This window comes from Lissotriton vulgaris, chromosome 4_1 (assembly GCF_964263255.1).
Source record: "Lissotriton vulgaris chromosome 4_1, aLisVul1.2, whole genome shotgun sequence".
NCBI classification, from domain to species: domain Eukaryota; kingdom Metazoa; phylum Chordata; class Amphibia; order Caudata; family Salamandridae; genus Lissotriton; species Lissotriton vulgaris.
This window is the reverse complement of record NC_141691.1, coordinates 1,127,292,437-1,127,318,861: the sequence shown is the minus strand read 5'-3', so window position 1 is coordinate 1,127,318,861 and position 26,425 is coordinate 1,127,292,437.

The window sequence follows — 26,425 nt, the reverse complement described above, 5'->3', positions numbered from 1 at the left end:
GATGCCTTTAAGGTATCAGCAAGAGGTTTTATTTTAGATGACATAGCAAAGAAACGAAAGGCTGCGCGTAAAATTACTAAAAACCTTCTTCATAGATTAGAGCATTAGAACATTCATATTACACATCTCACTCAGATGAATGTTTAAAAACTATCATTAACGCTAAGATGGAGTTTAATAAAAAATCAACTGAAGATGCTTCACTTTATTTATTAAAGTCAAGCGCAAAATTTTATGGAGGCAAAAACAAGGCAGGAACATTTTCAGCCAATAACTTAAAGATACATCACAACAAACTAAACATTGAGTCGGTCTTTGATGAACACTCAGCCTTAAACTTTAAAGAAATTGAAATTTTACATGAATTCTCCCTCTTTTACAAATCTTTATATTCTTCACAAACCCAGCCTACAGATCATTCACTATCACAATTTTTCTCTACCATCCAAAAGCTTCAACAGGCCTCTTTGGATCTTTCCTCCTTAGAATCGGACCTTTCCCGACATGAACTCCTAAAAGCCCTCCAGAATCTCAAAAAAGACAAAGCTCCTGGCCCGGATGGCTTTACCGTTGAATTTTATACCTATTTTTTTAAGCTTTTAATACCCAAACTACATTTACTTATAAATTTCTTTTGCATCTCAAACAATTCTTCTGGTTCATTTTCTGCAGCTCATATCTGTCTTATCCCTAAAGAGGCTAAAGACTCTAATTACTGTAAAAATTACAGACCTATTTCATTGGTCAATACGGACTATAAAATGTTCTCTAAAGCCTCAGCTATACGTCTTGACTCTTACCTCCCAAAGTTATTAGGAAAGGAAGATCAGGCTTTGTTAAAGGGACAGTCATTACAGACAACACGCTGCTCTTTTTTGATATCTTATCCAAATCCTCGCATCTTGACCATCCTTTTGCGGCAATTGCGCTGGATGCCGAACAGGCTTTTGATAGGGCTAAGGGGAAATATTCATTTTATACCCTTGAATGATTTGGATTTGGCCCCAATTTTGTAAATTTACTCTCTCTTCTCTACTCTAATCCTCGAGCAGCAATATGTGCCATTGGCCTAATTTCCTCAATTTTTGACTTAGGCTGAAGGGTTCACCAGGGTTGTCCTCTACGTCCTTTCCTTTTTAACCTAGCCCTAGAGCCATTTTTATCCAAATTACGGCAAACCCCAAACATTTATGGATTTCAAACACCAAATGTCCACGTCAAACTCGCAGTCTATGCTGACGATATTATTCTTTTTTTGTCCAAGCAAGAAGAATCAATCCCGGCTTTTTAGCGGAGGTGAAATCTTATTCACTTATTTCCGGATACAAATTAAATAATGATAAGTGTGAAATATTACAGATAACAAGACATACTTTTAGTTCACAATTTCAAGCTTATCAATTTAAATGGAGTCAAAATCATATTAAATATTTAGGTTTACACTTTACACCCTCAATTTCTAAATGGTAACATTATGCATGAATAAGTGCCTCCAAAAGATCACAGGACTGACTTCTAAGTGGCATCCTCTTTATCTGTCTTGGTGGGGCCGCTTGGACACCATAAAGATGATATTATCATCCATAGTATTACACACTATCTCGAACATTTCAATCCCCTTTACTTCCAAATTAATTAAAAAAATTAACTCCATTTTAACCTCTTTCTTATGGAATAATAAGAAATCTTGAATGTCTTTATCAAAACTAATCCGTCCTAAAACATAGGGAGAAGTTAACTTCCCAGATGTCCAGGCTTATCACAAAGCTTTCTTACTATGTCAGGCCTCTCTGTGGTTGCTTGACTCTGCAGATGAATGCCCTCTTTGGACTTCAATTGAGCGCCTGTTTATATTCCTTTATTCATTTTGTGAGTATCTCTCTTTTTCATGTAAGCCGCAATCCATTTCTACTCCTGTTTTGAAGTACACTTCCAAATTACTTGACGTACCTTCCCACTTCACTCTTGATTCTAAGGATTCCTTTTTTAATTCTACAATTTAGCATAATAAAGCTTTATTGATCCATAATAGACCCTTTTATTGGAGGACTTGGAGAGATAGGGGTTTGATATGGATTCACCAATTGTTCTTAGACTCAGAATATTTGCCTTTTGTTATGCTCGAGCAGGTTCTCAAATTACCAACTTCCTTTATTCATAAACACAATATACTTAAACAAGCTGTATTTGTAGCCTAATCCCATCTCGCTGATTTACCTGCAATGTGCAATAACTCAGTACCCTCTTTACCACTCCGTGCCCTGTTGATGACCACACCCAAAGCCTCTACTATTTACAAACATCTTCAAGGCATCAACACTGATAGACCGAAAACAAAAACTAAAGAGGCTTGGGAAAGAGACTTTGCGGTATGTTGGCCACTCTCACTCTGGAAAGGTATCTGGTCCAAAATACGTAAACCCTCTAGAGCACCAAATACCACACAAACATTATTTTTTGTTTAAAATAGGCTTCTATGCACACTAGCCATTTGATGTAGTGTTTTTCAGCCACTCCGGACACATGTTGGACTTGCTCTTCCCCTTACGCTGACCTGTTTCATATGCTATTCATTTGTCCACAAGTTCAAACGTTTTGGAAGGAAGTATGGTCACAAGTTAACCTGATATATGATTCCACATTACCTTTTTCTGTTACTCATATCTTCTTGGGTAGTCTCTCTTCTGTCTGGGAAGGGATTTCACTCAATATCAAGATTATTGATTTATTGTTAGCGATTGCCTTTCAACAAATTACTGTCAATTGGAAAGACTTCTCGAAGATTTCATATAGAGCTTGGTGGTACACCGTTTTCCATAATCACAGGCTGGACACTGCATTTGTATATCCACCTCAAATGGCTACAAAACGCTCTGATGATAGTGCCAAGAGATGTTCTTTATCAAAACCGTTTCAGCAGGAGGTTCCCAAACCACCCTGACTTCCCTAATAGTTCCATTTGTTTCTTTCATATTTCTTATGATGCATAAATGTTTCATTTATTGTACATTGTTTTCTTTTTTGTTTCACTTTCGTATTATCCGTCCAATTCCTCTTTCTAAGCAATACGATTTGAATGAGTTGTTCTAAGATTTATAACATATACTTCGTATGGTCACCTACTTTTCCTCTTATTAAAATTATTTCAACTTAAAAAAAGGGATCTAAACCCATGGCTTACAGTTGGCATTTTCAAAGCCCAGCTCACCTGAGTTTCTGTTCAGTTCTGATGGAGGTTGAAGACAGTCCGACCTCACCCTGAAACTGCTTGTTCCAGCACACTAGTTTTAGAACAGTGCACTAAGAACCAGAAGCTCAAGGGAAGGGGGGAAGTGGATAAAATAAAAAAAGAGAGACAACACCGTTCTTGCGTTTCCACTGTAGAAGAGCTGCTAAAATCTGCGGCCCTCTCTGACTTCTGGTAGAAACTGGTGCCTAATGAAACATAAACAAAGAACAGATAAGTGCAACCTATCCCTAAATGTGTTCCTGACTAAACCGTAATCTTATTAGAAATTCTCTTCTAAAAGTACCTCTTGGATCCTGGTCTCAAGCTTCCAGGTTTGGAATGTGTTACTGTTCTGGGATGTGCTTTCTATTACTGTAAAACTTCTGTAAAATCAAACGAATATCATTATCAAAATTACCAACGTCTAACATTCACCTTAATAAAACTAAAGCCTAAATTCTTAATAGCAAACTCACTTTTCACACATTTCCAGACTTTTTATAAAACAAATACTGTACTTTTACATCAAAATACAGCAGGTAATTTGTGCAAGTCCTTGATTTACTGTTTGCCTTGCTGTCAATGGTTTCCTTTGTTCGATTCTTAAAAAAGTTCCATGTAAAACAATGTTTATTTCACAAAGTTCCACAAAGTATTCTTGTAACAAAGGGTTTGAACCACAAAGTTCGTGGGAGATATCTTGTTCCAAATTGTCTTTACATGAATCCAGAAATCGCCGATAAAGTTCTTTCAGGTAATAAAAGGTTTTGCACTTACTTGTTGCTGAAACGGGATACTGATCAGTCTAACCTTGACCTCTTTCTCTTTTGCAGGTCGATTGCAGTGGACAGAAGAGGGGCTGAGGCAAGAAGTAGCCAGAAAACCAGAAGAAGGAAGAGCCAGAAGCAGCGCCCGTTGAAGTCAATGAAGGTCTGGAAAGAGCAGGAGGGCCAGCGCCGAAGGATCTGTTCTCAGGTAAGTGGGAAGTAGACGAGCACAAGCACTGGGTGAGGCTCAGGGGCTGCCTTTTATAGACAGGGCTGGGTGTAGTTCGAAGAGCTGGGTGTGGTTCGAAGAACTCGGTGTGGTTCTCACAAGCAGGTGTGCAGAGCTTCAGTTATTATCCTAATGAGTTGAAGTAACACATGGCCTAGGGAGGAGTGTTCTAAATAAGCCTTGGTAAAAACAAGGTCCAATGTTTTCTAAATAAGCCTTGGTAAAAGCAAGGTCCAATGTGCAAACAAGACAGCAATGTCCAAACTTGTGAATACATTGAGCAACATTCACAGAAGTCTAAGGAAGGGGCTGAGATAACAAGAAAGGCTTTCAGTAGTATGTTTAAAGAGAGATATTACAGAGACCACTAGTGCAATGAGAGGGGACATGCTCTTTGCTGTGCACAAACCCTAACAGGCATGCAGCTCCTTGATGTCGGTAAATAGATCACTGTGCTAAATTGGAAAGATTGCAACTTATGAACTGGAACATAACATAATGATCTTAATGTCAAAAGCAGTCCCCTACTTACTTATCTACATAAAATACAAATCTGTGATCTGCATGTTACACAATGTGGTTTGCAGCAGGTACATTAATTAACCCTTAATGCTACTTTATGCATCAACACTATGATTGGACAAAACATAGAACTCTCCCAGAACTGCGTTAACTACTAGAGTTATCTTACCACTATTATAATCCCCTCAAATTGAATGCACACACAAAGATTTCTGCAGCAGGTGTCTTAAACCTGTGAAACATTTTAAAATTCAGCCTCTTTGTGGCCAACTAAGTAAGCTGGAACAGTTTTTCTGTCACATATGTCCTTTTTGGCAATTTCTTTGCAGCAGATTTAAAGAAAAATGTATATATTGACTGTCAGGCTCTGCTTGTCAAGCTGTGCTCCTTGTGACTTCACCCTTTTCTTCTGTCACAGTTTCACCCCAAAATTATGGGTTTCTGACGTAAATGTTTTCCAATTCCAGCAAGGCCCATTACCAACATGGAATGCTAAGCAATGTTTCCTGCTCTGCACTGTGGGAGACTGTCACCACCTGTTGCAACACCTGTGCAAGTTGCACTTCGGATGTGGGAGAGTTGACAACTCAGGCCAGAGCAAACCACAGAGACTGGAATAGGTTGGTGAGTGGGGTAAGACAACTAGAAAGGATAAGCTGCAAGACAACGAGCATTAACAAACTGTAGTGGGAAGGCAGGCTGGGAAAGACAACAGTTGAGGACAGGGCGGTAAGTAGAGATTGGGGAGGGAGTAGGCAGGGAAAGAGAACATGCATTGACAGAACAGAGGGGAGTGACTGAAGAGGTGGGCAGAGATAGACAACGAGCAAGGGCAGAACAGTAAAGACTGGAGTGGGGCGGAGGGCTGGGGAAGACAACGAGCAAGGACAGAAGGGTTAGGAGAGACTGGAATGGATAAGCTGGAGAGGGAAGACAACGAGGGAGGACAGTGTTGGGGGGAAGATACCAATGGCAGAAGCGAGCATGAGATATAAACACAATTGCAATAGCTTGGATTGAGCAACACCTGTGATCTCATCTGATTCTAAAAGTGCAATGATAAAGACACACACAAAAAGAGAAATTGTTACATTTTGTCAGAGGTAGAAGGATCAAAAGTGAGGGCAAAGAAAAAGTGATCCATGGACAGAACAAACACTAGGATAGTAAGTGAAAATCCTCCAATTGAGAGCGGAAAGCTGAGCTTCATAAGCAGTCATCCAATCATGAGACCACAGGGTTGAGCCGAAACACACTCTGTGTAGCATCCTCTGCATTGCCATCTACTACATTCACCTGAAGCAGTTTGTAGCAAGAGCACAACAACAGGGAATCAAATGCTGCTTTTGTTATCCAATAACCCAGTTCCAATACGTTGTGGAAGCTCCAGTGATGCACTCAATCCCCCTTTTTCACTTGCACTGTGCTTGAGATATCTATTGTTTTTATTATAAACTTAAAAGGGGCTTACATCCTGCCTCCTCTCTTTCCTGGCTTCTCATTGGGTCCTGTACATGCCACTTACCTTTCCGCAATTTCTATTAGCTGTAGCATATTTTCCTGCATTTACCAAAGCGTGTTCCTCGTCTACTTTTCTTATCAGTTTTACGCAGCAGAAATACTGTTAACATCCGTTTTTTCATAAAGTTTGCCTTTTACTCTTGCATCATATTTATATAACAATTTATGACCCAGAGAGATTAAGTGATTTGCATAGAATCACAGGATGTTGCGGGGTGCCGCCAAGACTCAACCAGGGATCTCCAGCTCTTGAGTCAGCAGCTCTGGCCGCTGCACCACATCCTCACCACTCCCGTGTTATCGCCCAAGGAGCTCTTGCCTTATCCCGGACGACTGATGAAAACAGCTCTTTATTCATACATAGCAGAAGCGGGAGCATTACAAATGCTTGTTCTAACAGACACCACAGTTGATCCTCTCCTGTAAAGTTCAACTCTCATCACAGTGGAAACACAAGAATTGGCAAAGCCAATAGGTCTGGCTGGACGCAACCCTTTTGGCAATTCTTGTTTTGTCATGGTTTTTGCTCAACATTTTTGTGCAGGAAGTTGCCAGGCCTTCATCAATCGAAATGAAAATTGGAGAGTGATAGAGAGAGAAAAAGATAGAAAGATAGCTTAATATAGAACAGTTTCAAATGGACACAATGTGGTGTGCTTTGAAATAGCAGCAATGAGATAATCAAAGGCCACACCACTTTTTTACTTCGAGCAACAAAGCATTACATAACACTTGAATGTTAAAAACGCATGTTTACCCTATGGGTATTTTGGAGCTGATTAACAGATGTTTATACGTGCCCAACTTAGTAGTGCTCCTTTTGTAGGCCTTTCTTTAAGAATATAATGTACTTAAACAGGAGATGTATTTCAGTCATTTTAGACTCATTCCTCGACTAGTACCAGAGATTGGTGATTCCAACACCTCTTCTGTGTTGTAAAGCTAGGCTATATCTCAGAAGTAATCTTTGTAGCTTGTCAGATATGCGGCCATACTTCATTGAGCATGCCGGAAGCGCGAGGTGAGAGAAATCAAGTGCAGCCTTTTCTTATGCATTCTGACAGCGCCTGGAAAACAGTAAAGCTTCAAGCAGAATGCATGAAATATGGAGCAAACTCCCATTGCTCGGAATAAATTCAAATGCTAGATGTAATGCCGGCTTCGAAAACAATTAAAATATGTGAGGCGTGACAGTCTAACGGGCAACACATAGTAGGTGGAGACGTTGCAAGAATAATTTATGGCACCCTGTCGCAATTTGCAGAGGCTTCATGATTCATTACCATGAATTAATAATAGTTAAATCAGTTTTATTCAACAATTCCGATTGTTCTGCCATCTCAAATATGTTTACTGTATCTACCAGTTGTTTCGAAGTTCATTTCATATGGAGGAGGAGGTGGGCAAAGCGCACTTACTTTCCATTTTAGGAAGTGACGTGAATAAAGTTCAATGTATTTTGACAAACATGTCAAAACGTGGTATTGTGACGCATCCCACCTAGACACGTTCACTCTGCCTCCCACCTCTAAAGTCTCAATAGACTTTTGACAGGGGTAACCAGGGGCACTGCTGCCAATGGTTTACCATTGTGCTCCCCTGGCACTGTTCCTGCTACCACTATTCTCAGGGGCCTTGAAGGCAACATTATTAACAGAACGCAGAGGGGGCTCTTGGAGCCATGTTTACTTTCTGGGGTGTGCACCCCTTGCCTGTAACTTTGCACTCAGCAGGAAATACGAGACTGCTCAGGGGCAAGGTGTGTTACAAGGAGCCAACCCTGAAACATATCGGGGGTTAAAACGTGCCTGGTGTGACTTTCATGGAACTCTCCAGATTGCATATAAGACTTATGTGACTCCAGAAAGGGTCTTTTTAGGGGATTTAGAGGGGAACATTTTAGTCAGCCATGATGGCGGAAGACAACGGAAGAAGTCCCCTCCCTACCAAGGCGTTCAAGGTGTGGGATAAAGCATCAAAATCACACCACGGCATGCATAGAGAGCTGACATTTGTGAGTGCAGGTTACTTCAAAAGAGCAAATAACACTTCAGGGGTATCCCAAGTGTAAGGGCGCCTGGACGCCTCTCCACCTGTTTTTCGCCTTTTACTCTGATGGACTCAGTTGTGCAGCATTGACCGAATAGGACAGCCAACGGCCCTCGATGTGAGAAGAGAAAACTGCAGGCTATGAGTATCTGATCAGCCAATGATCCACCCTCAGCCCTTCTGATGCGTACAGTTTGTGTAGATCAGAACACCATTAAACAGAGATCTAGGCCAGAAAAAGCACCCCACAACTTCAAATTAATGGTGTGATTAACAGAACACCCCTCAAATCAGGTACTGCTCAGTCACTGTAAATGTTACGCAGGGCATGCAATGCAGTAGAAGCTAGACTCCAGAGGGCAGAAGAAAGCGAAGGCCGTCTGATACATATGCTGCAAGCAATTGGAACATAAGTATATAAACAACATGGAATGCTGCTGCTCTGTGTCTCTGGATGTGCCTCTGTGTACAAGTGTGTGTCAATATAAGCAAGGGCATTTGTATATGTATATGTGTGCACATATGTGTGTGTATAGGGGAAGCTATGGAGGTACAGATTAAGCACATTTTGTATAATATTAGCCCTGACATCTATGCCGTCATGGTGCCTACATTTGGTATAAAGATAGTCCTTGCACTACGGTAAATTATCAAATCATCGCGGGAATCCCTCACAGGGTGATACATCTCGTTTCATGCTCGCCTTGTAATACCTGTGTTAATTTCTGGAATATTCTGGGACTCCATGGTATAATTTGGTTGGTACATGGGAATTAAAGATTGACCCTAACCATGCATGGCAATAGCACAAGTGAGTGAGTAATTAATACAAATGATATGTAACGTAATGGGCACAAAGGAATGCTATACATTCCCATATGCTTGTTTGAGCTATTACAAGTTACACATCTATCAACAAAACGATCCTAAGAGAATTACTGGCATACCAATATGGCTTCCATAAGCCACCAAAACCAATTTGTATCCAATCTCCTGGGATGGCACAAACCTGGCCCCACCTGCTTAAATGCTGCTCATCAGACTCATTAACTTTGCGAAAGGGGGAAGGAAGACAGCCCCCAGCACCACAGGTACTTCCCTAGGGCCATTTCTTCACAACTGTCTCTTTAACTCATCTATAGGTCACATAATTCTCCCTAGCTACACACCATTCACTGTGATTTCACGCTTGGCATCAAAAAAGTAATTTTTAACCAACACAACCATACAGTCATGATTCATAACTGCTCGCTCACTTTTCATGACCACAAGTAGCATGCTTTGACACTTTTGCCCAAGCAATTTTTTCTATATCAAAACATTTCCACAATTAAAAAATTCGGAGTGATTCATGGTCCAAACAAAGTTTCCCAGTGTGGAAAAAGTTGCACAATAAAAGCTCAAGGTCCAACAAACTAGCATCCACCTTAATGACAGAGGCCTCACCATTTGCAAAAAGGTTACAGGGCAGGAACTTGAATGATATCTTTCTTGATTTCCTCAAAACCCATGCTTTGAATTCCACATAAAGGTAACCACATTCTTGAACCTTTTAGAGATGTTATGCGAGGTTCCAAAAGCAGAGAGAACGCTACCATCAATTTAGCGGAATAATCAGAGATGACCAGGAAGGACTGAAATTGCCAGTGTGATTCGGTCTGTCGTCAATGAATTTAACTGGATCTTGTTTGAAGTTAATTCATTCAGGTGTAATTAAGTGCTGTAGCTATTAAAAATGCACGTTATTTTCAGTGAACTGTCATTCATCATAGCCAACTTTTTTTTCCAGCCAGAAAGATATTGAGGCTCTTATTCATTCTGGCCATGTTCTTTTACATTTTTCACAAAGCTGCTTGTGTTTTTAAATGTGAGTCTTCGAACAGTCTGCAGAACAGTCTTGTTTGTACTTCACTCTATGGAACTGGAGCAGAATATATGTAGAAGAGAGGTAAGGTGGCAGAAGTCCTGTAAAATGTCCTGATCCTACTGGATGAGAAAATCTGGCAGAGGACGGTTGAGTAATGAGCTCCCACTTTAAAATAGGTTGATGCCTTTTTAAGACCCATGTTACTTCCATCAGTTCCTATGTGAAGTATGCATGTCACATGATTTTCAAGTTGGAGGGAATTTAATTAATGGAAATCGAAGTCATGATGGATGTTCAGGCCCTCGATACAAATACACCATAGAAGGAAGCCAACAAAGCTGTTAAAAAAGTATAAACATGCACAGCCTCAAACAGACACAATATATCAATTCTCCAATGTTTGGAAATTGTACTTGGAGATAATTATTTCAAGTGTGATTGAGAACTGTTCCAACAGGTCAAGGAAAATATACAAGAGCATCTTGTGCATCTAGAGTAGCAAACATTTACGTGTGCATTTTGAAGAAAAATTTATTTATAATGAAATAGTGCTGTTTTATGAGAACATCTCAATCCAACGTCCCGGGTGGACAGTTCTTAGTATCTTAGAACGTGGCAGGCCTCAGGAATAAGATGGCCTCCAGGGACTGGGCGAACTTTATTGACAAACATATGATAATTACTATGCAGGAAACCTGGGCAGTTGATCCCCAAAACAGATTAGGGTATCTACAATTTGCGATAGCCGCAACCCACTCTAATCAGGGAAGGCCAATTGGGGGGTCTGACAACATGGGTCAAGAAGGATGATAGATACACAACAACTCAGTTAGCAACTAATTCCAAAGATATATTGGTGGTAAAGTTAAAATCCCCTGCGTTTGGTGAATTAATAATTTTTAATGTGTATGCCAGGGGAAAACCGGGAGGGAAATCGTCAGAGACAGTCGAGGCACTGGGCTACTATGTGAGAACATGGAGGGGAAATGCAAATGTTCTAATATGTGGAGACTTTAATTGCTCCTTTGAGCCCTTGGAACAAAGTGACTTAGAACTCACCGAGGCAGAAGATATCTGCTGGCAAATCCCCCCACTTAACATACCCCCAATAAAGAGGTGGACTGAAGCAGCTCTCCAACTCAAGACTTTTAGTCTTGAGTGTGGGCTTAGAGTGGTAAATGGGAGAACACGAGGGCATAAGCAGGGTAATCCCACATCTAATAATAGTTTGAGTACAAGTAGAATAGATTACATCCTAGTAAACTTGGAATTTTGGTGGTCCATATGTGACATGACCATCATCCAAAGAATAGAGAGTGATCATAACCCACTCAGCCTAGAGATACAGCTCCTTAAGGGCCAGGGAGAAGCCGAAATAGATGTAATGGGTGACATTGTCCTGGCAAACGATACACGGCGGCTGAGATGGGCTGAGTGCTTGGGTAATTCTCACTCTATTACGGAAATGGACGCCTTGGTAATGGGCGCTACTGCAGTTTTACAGGGTTATTCATCCAAGGACGATTACGAGACTAGGGTGACTCATATTCACACGACCCTTTTTTTAAAACTCAGCACATTTTTTAGTAAGTCAAGAAAAAATCCTTTGCGTAAAGGTAGACGGAAATCCGATTCTTGGTACGACAAAAACTGTAGGTTAGCATATAAATCCCTAGCGCTAGCGGTGCGAACCACTGATAGGGAGGTGATACAGGGCGCGAGGCGGCACTATAAAAAGATACAACAAGAGGCAAAAAAAGCTTGGGACAATAATTATTGGGAAGAATTATATGAGGCTAGTAAGTCCAGAGACATGACTGGTTTCTGGAACTTAGTGAGATGGGGCAAGGGGATTCAAAAACCGCAGCCCGCAAATTCTGTCCCTCCAGAATGCTGGATATCGCATTTCAAGTCCCAGTTTGCTAACACAAATAGCGCACCTATAGATGCCCTGAATTCCATTAGTAATTGCACACCTACAACTACACTAGTGTTCAGTCGGAGAGACGTTGAATGTGCTCTCAACTCAATACCAAGAGGAAGAGCCCTGGGCCCAGACAAAATTCCGGCAGATCTTTTTTTACACAGCAAAGAGGTCTGGGTCCCTTACATAGAACTGCTGGCAAATGCCATTGCAAGGGGCTCGACCTTGCCGGAACTATGGAGGGGAGCCGAAATAATACCAATTTTTAAAGAAGGGGATCATGCCGATCCTGCGAACTACAGACCAATCAGCCTAATAGCATGTATTCAAAAGGTTGTGGCATGGATGGTACTTTTCAGGACCCAGAATTGGATAGAGGATTCGGGGGTCATGTCCACGCTTCAGGCTGGCTTCCGCCCCTCTACCAGTACAGTGGACCAAGTTTTTAGGTTTTCAACAATATACTGGAAATGGGTGATTCTTGGGGGCGGCACACTATATGCAGCCTTTGTCGATTTGAAAGAGGCATTCGACCTCGTGCTACGAGATAGGCTGTGGCGAGCGCTCCATGAGCAAGGCATGCCACATGAACTCCTCGCAGTTCTGATCAAATTCCACGAAAATAATTACGCGCAGGTCAGGTGGGGAAATCAGAGCCAAGTTTCAGACAGATTTCCAACAGAAAGGGGTGTCAGACAAGGGTGGGTATTGGCACCAACACTATTTACGCTATACATTAACCGGGTCATAAATTATTATAGGGATGCACACACAGACGCACCCAAACAAAATGGCATTCCAATTCCCCTGTTAATGATTGCAGACGACACCCTTTTTCTCTCTAAAACACAAGAAGGGCTCCAGAAAGCAATTGGGTGTTTTGAAAAATTCTACAACGACTATGGCCTAGTTATTAACGTCTCTAAGACGAAATTTATGGTAATGCACAGGCACAGGAAAATAAGGGGCAGAGTTTTTATGAATGGTGAATTGCTAGAACAGACAGACAGCTTCAGCTATCTGGGTATTACATTGGGATCTCGGCTAGAGTGGAAGCCACATATGTCTTACCTAACAACTAAGCATGCACAGCTGGCAGGTGTTTTACTGAGAGAGTTTAAGTCCTCAGCCATAAAACTAATAGCCCCAGCACTTAAAATATATGACACAAAAGTGAGATCTTCTATGGTATATGGGGCGGAATTGTGGGGGGTTTCTGATGTTACGGCTCTAAAAAATGCACAAAATAAATTTTTGCGATGCATAACAGGGCTCCCACAATCAACACCAATTGTACCTCTGTATATGGACTTGGGCTGTCGCAAAATACAGGACATATCTAGCTTCAGACCAATTGCTTATTGGAGGAGACTATGGGCCACGCCTGAACTCTCTCATTACGCTTCAGCGCTTCTGGAAACACAAAATATGGATTCTGGAGGAATAATATTGTGGTTCAGAAAGGTCACATCTTTACTTAAGGCATTAGGGATGGGGGAATTATGGGAAAAACCTGAGGAGAACACCTTCCCATCCAAACAAACTTTAAAAGAGGCTTACTGGGCACACGTAACCCAAGAGGAGTTCCAGAAACATACTGCTCCATCGCTCACTAGGGTTTTTTTGGAGCAGAAACATATCCCTGTGTATGAGAGATATTGGGACCTCATCACAATACTATATGACAGGAAACTGTTCCATCAGTTCAGGGCAGAAACCCTTCCAATTAACACATTCACCAGCAAATGGTCGAGTAACACAGATGATCATATGTGTCCTTTCTGTTTAGTACACTCTGAAAGCATAACCCATGTGTTGTTTGTGTGCCCAGTGTATAAAGCTCCTCGCCATAAATGGATTAGGCCGATCTGTATACAGAAGGGTATTCAGAGTGGGACTGTAGCACTCAGAATTCTCAAAATCGATTGCTCTGATAGTATGGTGGTTGCGCTTGCCAAATTTTTTAAAGTGGATGTGGTTAATACGAAGGGAAGAGCTGAAAGTATTGCAGCCTCCATCAATATAATCTGGTATTCATGCAGGAAAACAAATGGTATTAATTTTAATGATTTTATCAAACACAGTATTTATTTTTTAATCAGTCATGTTGGAACACCCTATACGTGGATAATATCAACTGGATGATTAAATGATGTATTCCCCTGTAAATATCTAAAATGGATGTAATAATGATGAAATGTTGATTTTAATATGTTTATGTATGTCTTTTATGACTAAAAGTCGAAATAAAGACTTATTTGATTTGATTTGAGAACATAGAAAACTGGTTATGATATATCAATTATATTTTCTATATCTGGTACGGGAGGAAGATCAGTTAAATGAGTTCATAGAGTGAATTGATGTTTACTCCTAAAATGAGCTGGCAAGAGCTGAGTTTTTGGACATCTGGACTCAACATAAGGACAATGTACTGGAAGAGGTCATGTTCACTAAGCTGACAGCACCAGATACATTGTTGCACTTCCAGAGAAAGAATAGTAACCATTCAGTCATTGTCTCAGTGTAAAACAAAATTGTTCTAATCTCTATGATTTTACCGCGAATGCTGAAGCCCTCACTGGAAAACTGTTGAAGAGAGGATATTCAAGATGGCTGGTTTGGGAAGCATTTAAGAGAGTGAAGTACTACATCAGAGTGGCCAGGATTGGAGAAAAGCAACAGAGAACAGTAGATTAGTTTGTGACTTACACAATTCTGAACAATAAGATCAGACATGATTAGTTCCTAGTGGCACATTCTTAATACTAATGAAAACAAACCCTTGTTACCTATACCGACGCTCGCTTTCTACACGAATAGGAATCTAAAAGACAAGTTGGTGAAGTCTAGATTTCCACAAACATTAGAAATATATTCAGAAAACTACTCAAGGAAACACTTTAGCGATTGGAAACGACAGATGTGATCATTGCCAGGCATTTGAGGGGACAAGCACATCTGTTTTGGTTAAGGAGCAAGGTTCCACTTTACAGCTTAAGGAGATGATCGATTACAAAACATCCAATGTGATCTACTTGATCTTATGCCATTGTGAGCTTAGATATGTTGGAGAAACCGTGTGTGAGTCTCCCATTTGATTTGGTTAACACAAATCAGCAATCAGGACAAGACAATTGCAAGCTCCTATGGTCCAAAATTGTGCCAAATTAAGGGGTCGATTAGGATCGCGGACGGAAACGTGTTCCGTCCGCCGAGGAAGGTGGCAAGATACTCCGGACCTGTCCGCGGAAAAACCGCAATAGCGATTAGGATCAAATCTGATAGAAACGCTGATCGCGGCGGACGGAGCACAACAATCTCCGTCCGCGGCAGTCGAAGTAGACCTGAGGCCGCGGCAGGCGGACGGAACCTAAATAACACCGACCGCCGCGTACGCACATGACCAGGAGAACAACAACCTCCCCCGCAATACCTGCGTAGTGTCCGTGTCCGCAATTAGGATAACTCCGCAAGTACCCCGGTAGCCACCGCGATCCATGTCCGCGGCGGTACCAATGCATCGAGAAACCGTGCACCACAGCGGAAGTCCAACATCCCTACAGTCAAACCAATGCCATACATTGCGACAGAAACACAGGAAAATGAACGACCACCCACCTGACACATCTAAACCAAACACAAGACACAATGACCCACCCCCAAGAACCGCATAAACCACACCTGCCAACACACCCACCTATCACCTGACTGCCAATCAACATTCACACAGGGCCAACACACAGACTATAAATTAACTCCCACCCACTCCAGAAATCCTCTGCATCACAGCATAGCTGCTAGTAGGAGACACCACTTAGCCAACAGCATAAAACAGATATCATACACATAACCCACACCCAAGCACACCCTGTACACAAAGACCCACCACACCATCCCCAAACACCACACACCAGCACCTCCTAATTCACACAAACACACACCCCGAGCACCATGGCACCCAAGAAAAACCCGAAATTCACAGACACCGAGCTAAGGGTTATGGTCTATGAGATTATTCATGTCGAACCCCACATATTTGGGGCCCTAGTGCAGCAGACCAGCATAGCTAGGAAGAACAGCCTGTGGGACCGGATCGTCACCAGGGTCAATGCCTCCGGGACCGTCCCGAGGACGAAGCAGGAAATTCAGAGGCGGTGGCACGACCTCAAGACCCGGGTGAAATCCATCAGAGCCAATAACTTTCTCCGGGCCAACCACACAGGCGGTGGAACCCCCCCGGAGCCCCTACCGTACACCGAGTGGGAGGAGAAGGTGCTGACCATCCTGCACCCTGAAACCCTTGACGGACTTGATGAGGGAGAAGAGGCTGGTAAGTACCAACCAAGCACCACAAACACAACAACACGGTGTGCCTCACACAACTCTGAAGAAACATCTCCCAGACCCCAAGCCATGCATGCAGTCCACATACTCACCAACGTCTAAACCACTCCTACAGGCCCCCATGTCCATAGAGAGGGTGGTGGTGGTGGGTGGGGTGCGTGAGGGGACGGAAATACAACTCCCAACATGCCCCCATGTCCATAGAGAGGGTGGTGGTGGTGGGTGGGGTGTGCTACAGGTCACTAGACCAACTCCCAACAGGCCCCCATGTCCATAGAGAGGGTGGTGGTGGTGGGTGGACAGAACTACAACTCCCAACAGGCCCCCATGTCCTAAGAGAGGGTGGTGGTGGTGGGTGGGGTGCGTGAGGGGACGGAACTACAACTCCCAACAGGCCCCCATGTCCATAGAGAGGGTGGTGGTGGGAGGTGGGGTGTGTGAGGGGACGGAACTACAACTCCCAACAGGCCCCCATGTCCATAGAGAGGGTGGTGGTGGTGGGTGGGGTGTGCTACAGGTCACTATACAAACTCCCAACAGGCCCCCATGTCCATAGAGAGGGTGGTGGTGGTGGGTGGGGTGTGTGAGGGGACGGAACTACAACTCCCAACAGGCCCCCATGTCCATAGAGAGGGTGGTGGTGGTGGGTGGGGTGTGTGAGGGGACGGAACTACAACTCCCAACAGGCCCCCATGTCCATAGAGAGGGTGGTGGTGGTGGGTGGAGTGTGCTACAGGTCACTAGACCAACTCCCAACAGGCCCCCATGTCCATAGAGAGGGTGGTGGTGGTGGGTGGGGTGTGTGAGGGGACGGAACTACAACTCCCAACAGGCCCCCATGTCCATAGAGAGGGTGGTGGTGGTGGGTGAGGTGTGTGAGGGGACGGAACTACAACTCCCAACAGGCCCCCATGTCCATAGAGAGGGTGGTGGTGGTGGGTGGGGTGTGCTAGAGGTCACTAGAGCAACTCCCAACAGGCCCACATGTCCATAGGGAGGGTGGTGGTGGTGGGTGGGGTGTGTGAGGGGACGGACCTACAACTCCCAACAGGCCCACATGTCCATAGGGAGGGTGGTGGTGGTGGGTGGGGTGTATGAGGGGACGGAATTACAACTCCCAACAGGCCCCCATGTCCATAGAGAGGGTGGTGGTGGTAGGTGGGGTGTGCTACAGGTCACTAGACCAACTCCCAACAGGCCTCCATGTCCATAGAGAGGGTGGTGGTGGTGGGTGGGGTGTGTGAGGGGACGGAACTACAACTCCCAACAGGCCCCCATGTCCATAGAGAGGGTGGTGGTGGTGGGTGGGGTGTGTGAGGGGACGGAACTACAACTCCCAACAGGCCCCCATGTCCATAGAGAGGGTGGTGGTGGTGGGTGGGGTGTGTGAGGGGACGGAACTACAACTCCTAACAGGCCCCCATGTCCATAGAGAGGGTGGTGGTGGTGGGTGGGGTGTGTGAGGGAACGGAACTACAACTCCCAACAGGCCCCCATGTCCATAGAGAGGGTGGCGGTGGTGGGTGGGGTGTGTGAGGGGACGGAACTACAACTCCTAACAGGCCCCCATGTCCATAGAGAGGGTGGTGGTGGTGGGTGGGGTGTGTGAGGGGACGGAACTACAACTCCCAACAGGCCCCCATGTCCATAGAGAGGGTGGTGGTGGTGGGTGGGGTGTGCTACAGGTCACTAGACCAACTCCCAACAGGCCCACATGTCCATAGAGAGGGTGGTGGTGGTGGGTGGGGTGTGTGAGGGGACGGAACTACAACTCCCAACAGGCCCCCATGTCCATAGAGAGGGTGGTGGTGGTGGGTGGGGTGTGTGAGGGGACGGAACTACAACTCCCAACAGGCCCCCATGTCCATAGAGAGGGTGGTGGTGGTGGGTGAGGTGTGCTACAGGTCACTAGACCAACTCCCAACAGGCCCCCATGTCCATAGAGAGGGTGGTGGTGGTGGGTGGGGTGTGCTACAGGTCACTAGACCAACTCCCAACAGGCCCCCATGTCCATAGAGAGGGTGGTGGTGGTGGGTGGGGTGTGTGAGGGGACGGAACTACAACTCCCAACAGGCCCCCATGTCCATAGAGAGGGTGGTGGCGGTGGGTGGGGTGTGTGAGGGGACGGAACTACAACTCCCAACAGGCCCCCATGTCCATAGAGAGGGTGGTGGTGGTGGGTGGGGTGTGCTACAGGTCACTAGACCAACTCCCAACAGGCCCCCATGTCCATAGAGAGGGTGGTGGTGGTGGGTGGGGTGTGTGAGGGGACGGAACTACAACTCCCAACAGGCACCCATGTCCATAGAGAGGGTGGTGGTGGTGGGTGGGGCGTGTGAGGGGACGGAACTACAACTCCCAACAGGCCCCCATGTCCATAGAGAGGGTGGTGGTGGTGGGTGGGGTAGGCTACAGGTCACTAGACCAACTCCCAACAGTCCCCCATGTCCATAGAGAGGGTGGTGGTGGTGGGTGGGGTGTGTGAGGGGACGGAACTACAACTCCCAACAGGCCCCCATGTCCATAGAGAGGTTGGTGGTGGTGGGTGGGGTGTGTGAGGGGACGGAACTACAACTCCCAACAGGCCCCCATGTCCATAGAGAGGGTGGTGGTGGTGGTGGGTGGGGTGTGTGCCATTGCCGACTGAATGTCAAATATAAATTAATGTACACGTAATGGCCACATGACTCATCCTCACATTTTTGTCTTGCAGGGGATCCTAAACTGACAGCTGCAATAAACACCAGGCCTCCAGCCTCCCCACAGTCAGAAGTTTTAGGGGACGATTGGCCAGCCACCTCCGGGGCTGAGGATGGTGCCGGCTCAAGCAGCCAGCCAGGGACATCTGGCTCCCAGGTCACACCTGCACCAACAACTACTACGGCCTCTGGCATCACCACAACACCGGCTACTGTGAACTGCACAGCTACCTCCAGCACCACCTGCACCACCACTACTACCACCACTTCTGCCCCTGCCACCCTGCCCAACCCACCGCCCAATGCTGGGCCAGCGCCATCCCAGCCACGCAGGGAGAGAGTGAGGCAAACCACAAATGCAAGGCCAGATCCTGCAGGCAGGAGCACAGCAGAAAGAAGGCATGATGAAACTACACCCAATGCCGTGCAACAGTGTCTAGAAGCACTAGTCAGGGCCCACCAGGACTTTGTTGACAACACAGCGATGTTGGGGGCCATCGAGAGGTGGCTTGGCCAACTCGTGGACATTTTTAGCACGAGGATATCCGCCAACACCACCCACCCACCCCACACCCCCTCAAACAACGCCACCGCCAACAACACCGCCACCGCCACCTGCGCCCCTGGCGGCGGATGTGGCACCTGATCAGCCAGCGCCCCCAGCTGACTCCGTCCCGACACAAAGACGGAGGGGCCGTCCGAGGCTGGAAGTGGGCGAGAGCAGTGTTGAAGCTCCTGCCACACGCTCCAAGAGGAGCCGACAATGACTCTTTTGAGTACCTGAGCCTGCCATTCACCCTGCCAACTATCCGGTCCCACCTGACACAGGCCTGCTGCACTAGGCAGACACCACCCTATGTGGTGTCTGCACGGACATCTCATCTGCCATAACCTTTGACTCTCACTCCCCCACCCCTTTACTCATTTGTAAATATGCACCTACACCTATGCACAATCTGTAAATAAATAACACTTACTCACTCAATGATGTGTTGCCTCCATGTTTATTCACATGATTGCATCAGAAACAGACATAACCAGGTTCAGGGATCCAACTGGTACAGAATCATGCCGCAAGGGAGTTACCTAGGGAAACATAGAAACCGCAAACACACGTTAGGAAACACCATCACACTCATCCCAACGCACTGCAGTGCAACTTTCAACAAACCACACACATCACTACAGGAATGGATGAGACTACACACATCATGGAGAAGTGCATGTACTCATAAATTAAGAGACACACACACATGCATACATCACATAACATAACACATAGATGATGCCCAACACAATGACACAAGAGCAGCAAACCTACACAGGGCATACACAAGCAGCACAAGAGGGGCACACTCACAATCAAGGGAAGTAGCGTTCAATGAGCTGGCGCCTCTGGTCCACACCTTCCTCCTCACCACTATCCTCATCAGTCGACATGGGTGGGTCGGCAGGGCGAGGAACTTGCTGTTCATCTGGGTCCAAGAGCAGTTCAATGTTATTGCGCACAGCCAGGTTGTGGAGCATGCAGCAGGCAATCACAATCTTGCATACTTTGCCTGGTGAGTAAGGCAGGGCCCCTCCAGTCTTATCCAGGCACCGAAACCTAGACTTAAGCAGGCTAAATGTTCGTTCCACCACTCGACGTGTCCTACCATGGGCATCATTGTATCGCATTTCTCCCGCTGTAGTGGGATTGCATATTGGACTCAGAAGCCAAGGCCTGTTTGGGTAAGCCGAGTCGCCTGTGTTTGTGGAAATTAGAGAGAGAGAGAAACATCACTACCTGAACATGTGGGCACACCAAGCCACACAGATATCACTCCTGTCATCACAGCATACTCACCAACAAGCCACGCTTGTGCCGGACGCAGATTTGCCATCAGTTGGGGGACAATGCTGCTCCGCATGGTGTGGGCGTCATGTGCAGAGCCAGGAAATCTTGCACACACATGTGAGATTATGTTGTCGGCCTGGCACACCACCTGCACGTTTAGGGAATGGAAGTGCTTCCGATTCCTAAACACCTGCTCACGTGCCCGTGGTGGAATGATCGCAATATGCGTGCCATCAATGGAACCCACAACGTGTGGTATGCGACCCAGTGCATAGAAGTCTGCTTTGACCGCTGCCAACTCTGCCGCCTGTGGAAAATGTATGTAGTCATTCTTGTACAGCATCATGGCTGTCAGTACATCCCGAAGTACCGTGCTGAACATGGCTTGTGACATTCCCCCGGCATATCCAACAGTGTACTGAAATGTGCCTGTTGCAAAAAAATGGAGTGCCTCCATCACCTTTTGGGTGGGTGAAATGGAGCCTGGATAGGTTCTTCGCGGCTGCCGGTGAGGAGACAATTGGTTCACAAGCTCCAGCAATCGACGTCGATCAAGCCTGAATTTCCCGATCACCTCCTCGTCCACCATATCCTCAAGCACAGTGTATGGGCGATGGACATTTTGAGCCCTCCTGTGTGGGAGAAAATGGAATGGAAGTAAATTCACATACAACGCATGTCTGTGCAACTCACTCACATGTCATCGGACTCTATCCAACATGTAATAGGCAGTGTTCAATTAGCATATGTGTGACATCTCTGATTGTCACAACAACATGGATTGACGTAGCAACAATGTGCACCCACTAGCTACATGATGTGTTGCAACATGTGCAATGCACTTTGTCTCACCTCAACATTACTGCCAACAAGACATATGACATGACCCAAATGTGTAGGCGCAACATGACATACACACATGCAAGTGCATGCACACAAACGAAAATATACACACACCATTTCTTGATGCACCAATGGCAACACCAATAATGGTGACCAAACGGACATCCCATGCATGGTGACCCAATAGGCAACACGCATGAACTGAACACAAGTGAACCCCCACCATAGTCAATATCACACATATACCAGTCACAGACAACTGAATCACAATGTGGCAATACATCCGGGATCTACTGTGTAGATGTGAGGTACGATAAACTTGTGTATGAAATAACTGATGTCGACATACACATGTGATGGACATTTGTGGCACACCGATGGGCATGGTATGGACACACATGGGATAGAGCATGAAGTGTGGAGTCACGCAATCACGCACACAACCGTCATCATGCAGCTGCAGACAATGAAACAAGGTGCATCGTCAGCTGACATGCAATCATTGACCCCGCCATGGCGGTGCACTGCTTCCGCTGTTTACATCTGGCCATACTTGGCCCGCGTTCAACATTCCCATTGTCTGCATGTGCACAGACCGTCACGCTCACACACCGGCAAGTGCATGTGCTAGACACCGGGACGGATGCATCATTTGCAACAAAGTTCCAACAGTGGCGCCACCATGGCGGGGCACGTATTCGGCGGGGGAGGTGCAGGCCAAAACATCCATAAGCTGATGTCAATGCACATGGCAGTCCATGACCCTACTTACAGTGACATTGCATCAGCCAGCCTACACCGGCCGGCCCAGCCCTGCCCATGACCGCCGTGCCGGCCATGCCAACTACCGCCGTTTCAGGCCCCCTCCACTACCGCCGTGCCAGGCCCTGCCCATGACCGCCGTGCCGGCCATGCCAACTGCCGCCGTTTCAGGCCCCCTCCACTACCACCGTTTCAGGCCCCCTCCACTACCGCCGTTTCAGGCCCTGCCCATGACCGCCATGCCGGCTATGCCAACTACCGCCGTTTCAGGCCCCCTCCACTATCGTCGTTTCAGGCCCTGCCCATGACCGCTGTGCCGGCCATGCCAACTACCGCCGTTTCAGGCCCCCTCCACTACCGCCGTTTCAGGCCCTGCCCATGACCGCCATGCCGGCCATGCCAACTACCGCCGTTTCAGGCCCCCTCCCCTACCGCGGTTTCAGGCCCTGCCCATGACCACCGTGCCGGCCATGCCAACTGCCGCCGTTTCAGGCCCCCTCCACTACCGCCGTGCCAGGCCCTGCCCATGACCTCCGTGCCGGCCATGCCAACTGCTGCCGTTTCAGGCCCCCTCCACTACCGCCGTTTCAGGCCCCCTCCACTACCGCCGTGCCAGGCCCTGCCCATGACCGCCGTGCCGGCCATGCCAACTACCGCCGTTTCAGGCCCCCTCAACTACCGCCGTTTCAGGCCCTGCCCATGACCGCCGTGCCGGCCATGCCAACTACCGCCGTTTCAGGCCCCCTCCACTACCGCCGTGCCAGGCCCTGCCCATGACCGCCGTGCCGGCCATGCCAACTGCCGCCGTTTCAGGCCCCCTCCACTACCGCCGTTTCAGGCCCCCTCCACTACCGCCGTTTCAGGCCCTGCCCATGACCGCCGTGCCGGCCATGCCAACTACCGCCGTTTCAGGCCCCCTCCACTATCGCCGTTTCAGGCCCTGCCCATGACCGCTGTGCCGGCCATGCCAACTACCGCCGTTTCAGGCCCCCTCCACTACCGCTGTTTCAGGCCCTGCCCATGACCGCCATGCCGGCCATGCCAACTACCGCCGTTTCAGGCCCCCTCCCCTACCGCCGTTTCAGGCCCTGCCCATGACCGCCGTGCCGGCCATGCCAACTGCCGCCGTTTCAGGCCCCCTCCACTACCGCCGTGCCAGGCCCTGCCCATGACCTCCGTGCCGGCCATGCCAACTGCCGCCGTTTCAGGCCCCCTCCACTACCGCCGTTTCAGGCCCCCTCCACTACCGCCGTGCCAGGCCCTGCCCATGACCGCCGTGCCGGCCATGCCAACTACCGCCGTTTCAGGCCCCTCAACTACCGCCGTTTAGGCCCTGCCCATGACCGCCGTGCCGGCCATGCCAACTACCGCCGTTTCAGGCCCCCTCCACTACCGCCGTGCCCTGGCGGGCCTGGCACGGCGGTCATGGGCTGGGCCTGGCACTGGCACTGTTGGTGCACTTATCCCCTCTCATGTGCTGCCTCTGATGTACCTGCTCTAGTGTCCACTATGCCCTGTTGCTGTTCTGATACTGCATTGTGCCCTCTCATGTGCTGCCTCTGATGGACCTTTTCAGTGCAATGGACTGTTGGTGCACTTAGCCCCTCTCATGTGCTGCTTCTGATGGACCTGTGCCTTGCCATGGACTGTTGGTGCACTTAGCCCCTCTCATGTACTGCCTCTGATGTACCTGCTCTGGTGTCCACTATGCCCTGTTGCTGTTCTGATACTGCATTGTGCCCTCTCATGTGCTGCCTCTGATGGACCTTTTCAGTGCAATGGACTGTTGGTGCACTTAGCCCCTCTCATGTGCTGCTTCTGATGGACCTGTGCCTTGCCATGGACTGTTGGTGCACTTAGCCCCTCTCATGTACTGCCTCTGATGTACCTGCTCTGGTGTCCACTATGCCCTGTTGCTGTTCTGATACTGCATTGTGCCCTCTTATGTGCTGCCTCTGATGGACCTTTTCAGTGCAATGGACTGTTGGTGTACTTAGCCCCTCTCATGTGCTGCTTCTGATGGACCTGTGCCTTGCCATGGACTGTTGGTGCACTTAGCCCCTCTCATGTACTGCCTCTGATGTACCTGCTCTGGTGTCCACTATGCCCTGTTGCTGTTCTGATACTGCATTGTGCCCTCTCATGTGCTGCCTCTGATGGACCTTTTCAGTGCAATGGACTGTTGGTGCACTTAGCCCCTCTCATGTGCTGCTTCTGATGGACCTGTGCCTTGCCATGGACTGTTGGTGCACTTAGCCCCTCTCATGTACTGCCTCTGATGTACCTGCTCTGGTGTCCACTATGCCCTGTTGCTGTTCTGATACTGCATTGTGCCCTCTTATGAGCTGCCTCTGATGGACCTTTTCAGTGCAACGGACTGTTGGTGTACTTAGCCCCTCTCATGTGCTGCTTCTGATGGACCTGTGCCTTGCCATGGACTGTTGGTGCACTTAGCCCCTCTCATGTACTGCCTCTGATGTACCTGCTCTGGTGTCCACTATGCCCTGTTGCTGTTCTGATACTGCATTGTGCCCTCTCATGTGCTGCCTCTGATGGACCTTTTCAGTGCAATGGACTGTTGGTGCACTTAGACCCTCTCATGTGCTGCTTCTGATGGACCTGTGCCTTGCTATGGACTGTTGGTGCACTTAGCCCCTCTCATGTACTGCCTCTGATGTACCTGCTCTGGTGTCCACTATGCCCTGTTGCTGTTCTGATACCGCTGTATGTCCTCTCATGTGCTGCCTCTGATGTACCTGCTCTGGTGTCCACACTGCCCTGTTGCTTTTCTCATACTGATGTACTGCCTCTGATGTACCTGCTCTGGTGTCCACACTGCCCTGTTGCTGTTCTCATACTGATGTACTGCCTCTGATGTAACTGCTCTGGTGTCCACACTGCCCATGCTCGATCCTAGACTGTGATGTTACTCCGATTATGAGTAAATAAAATTGTCATTCATGTGTCGTGGGTTGTCGGAGTCATTCTTGCGTGTGTGATGTTGGTGTGGATTTGTATTTACTTGACGGCGGTGGGTTCAGATACATGTCACTCCCCCCTACCTGGGTCACGACCCTTGGAGGCGTTGCCGTACACAAGAATATGTCGATTCCGGGACATGTCACTCCCCCCTCCCTACGTCACGGCCCTTGCAGGTACTCCTCTCCAGACAGCGAATGGTTTGTAGCCTACCTGCGTCGTCCTCGATGGTGGGCCAAGACTAGGACGTAGTGGATCGTGAAGAGTATCGGGTAAGCGTGTAGTGCAGGGTCCATGTCGGCGAGCGGCTCGTGGTGGGTATGGTCGCTGTGGGGCATCCGCAGTGTTCAGGCAGGTTGTTTTTCCGCAGCGCTTTTATGTGTATTTTCCGCCATCTTGATTTGGAGGACGGTCCTAGACGTCAGTCCGTACGGCGGAGTCTCTGGATAGGTTACGTCCGCCGCGTGGTTGGGTGTGGTGGTGCGGCGGACCGTGTTCTACCGCCGCGGATGGATTTTGGCCTGTATTTCGTATCCTGATTTGGCAGACGGAGTGTCCGCGACGGGCGCACAGAAAATAGGCATGTTCCGCATGCTCTGGGTCTGCGGAGGCACTTCCGTCCGCCATCCTAATGAGCCCCTAAATCACTAAGGGCCAGATGTAGGTAATTCCGAAATACCGAGTCCTTAATAGCGAATTTTACCGATTCGCTATTAAGAAGTCGGTAATTCGGATGTAGGTAATATTTCAGTAAAAATTACTGAATAGGTTGAAATCGGTAATATTTAGCGATTTCGTAAAAATCTCTAAAAAAAAATACTGAATCGCCATTACCGAATCGGTATCACCG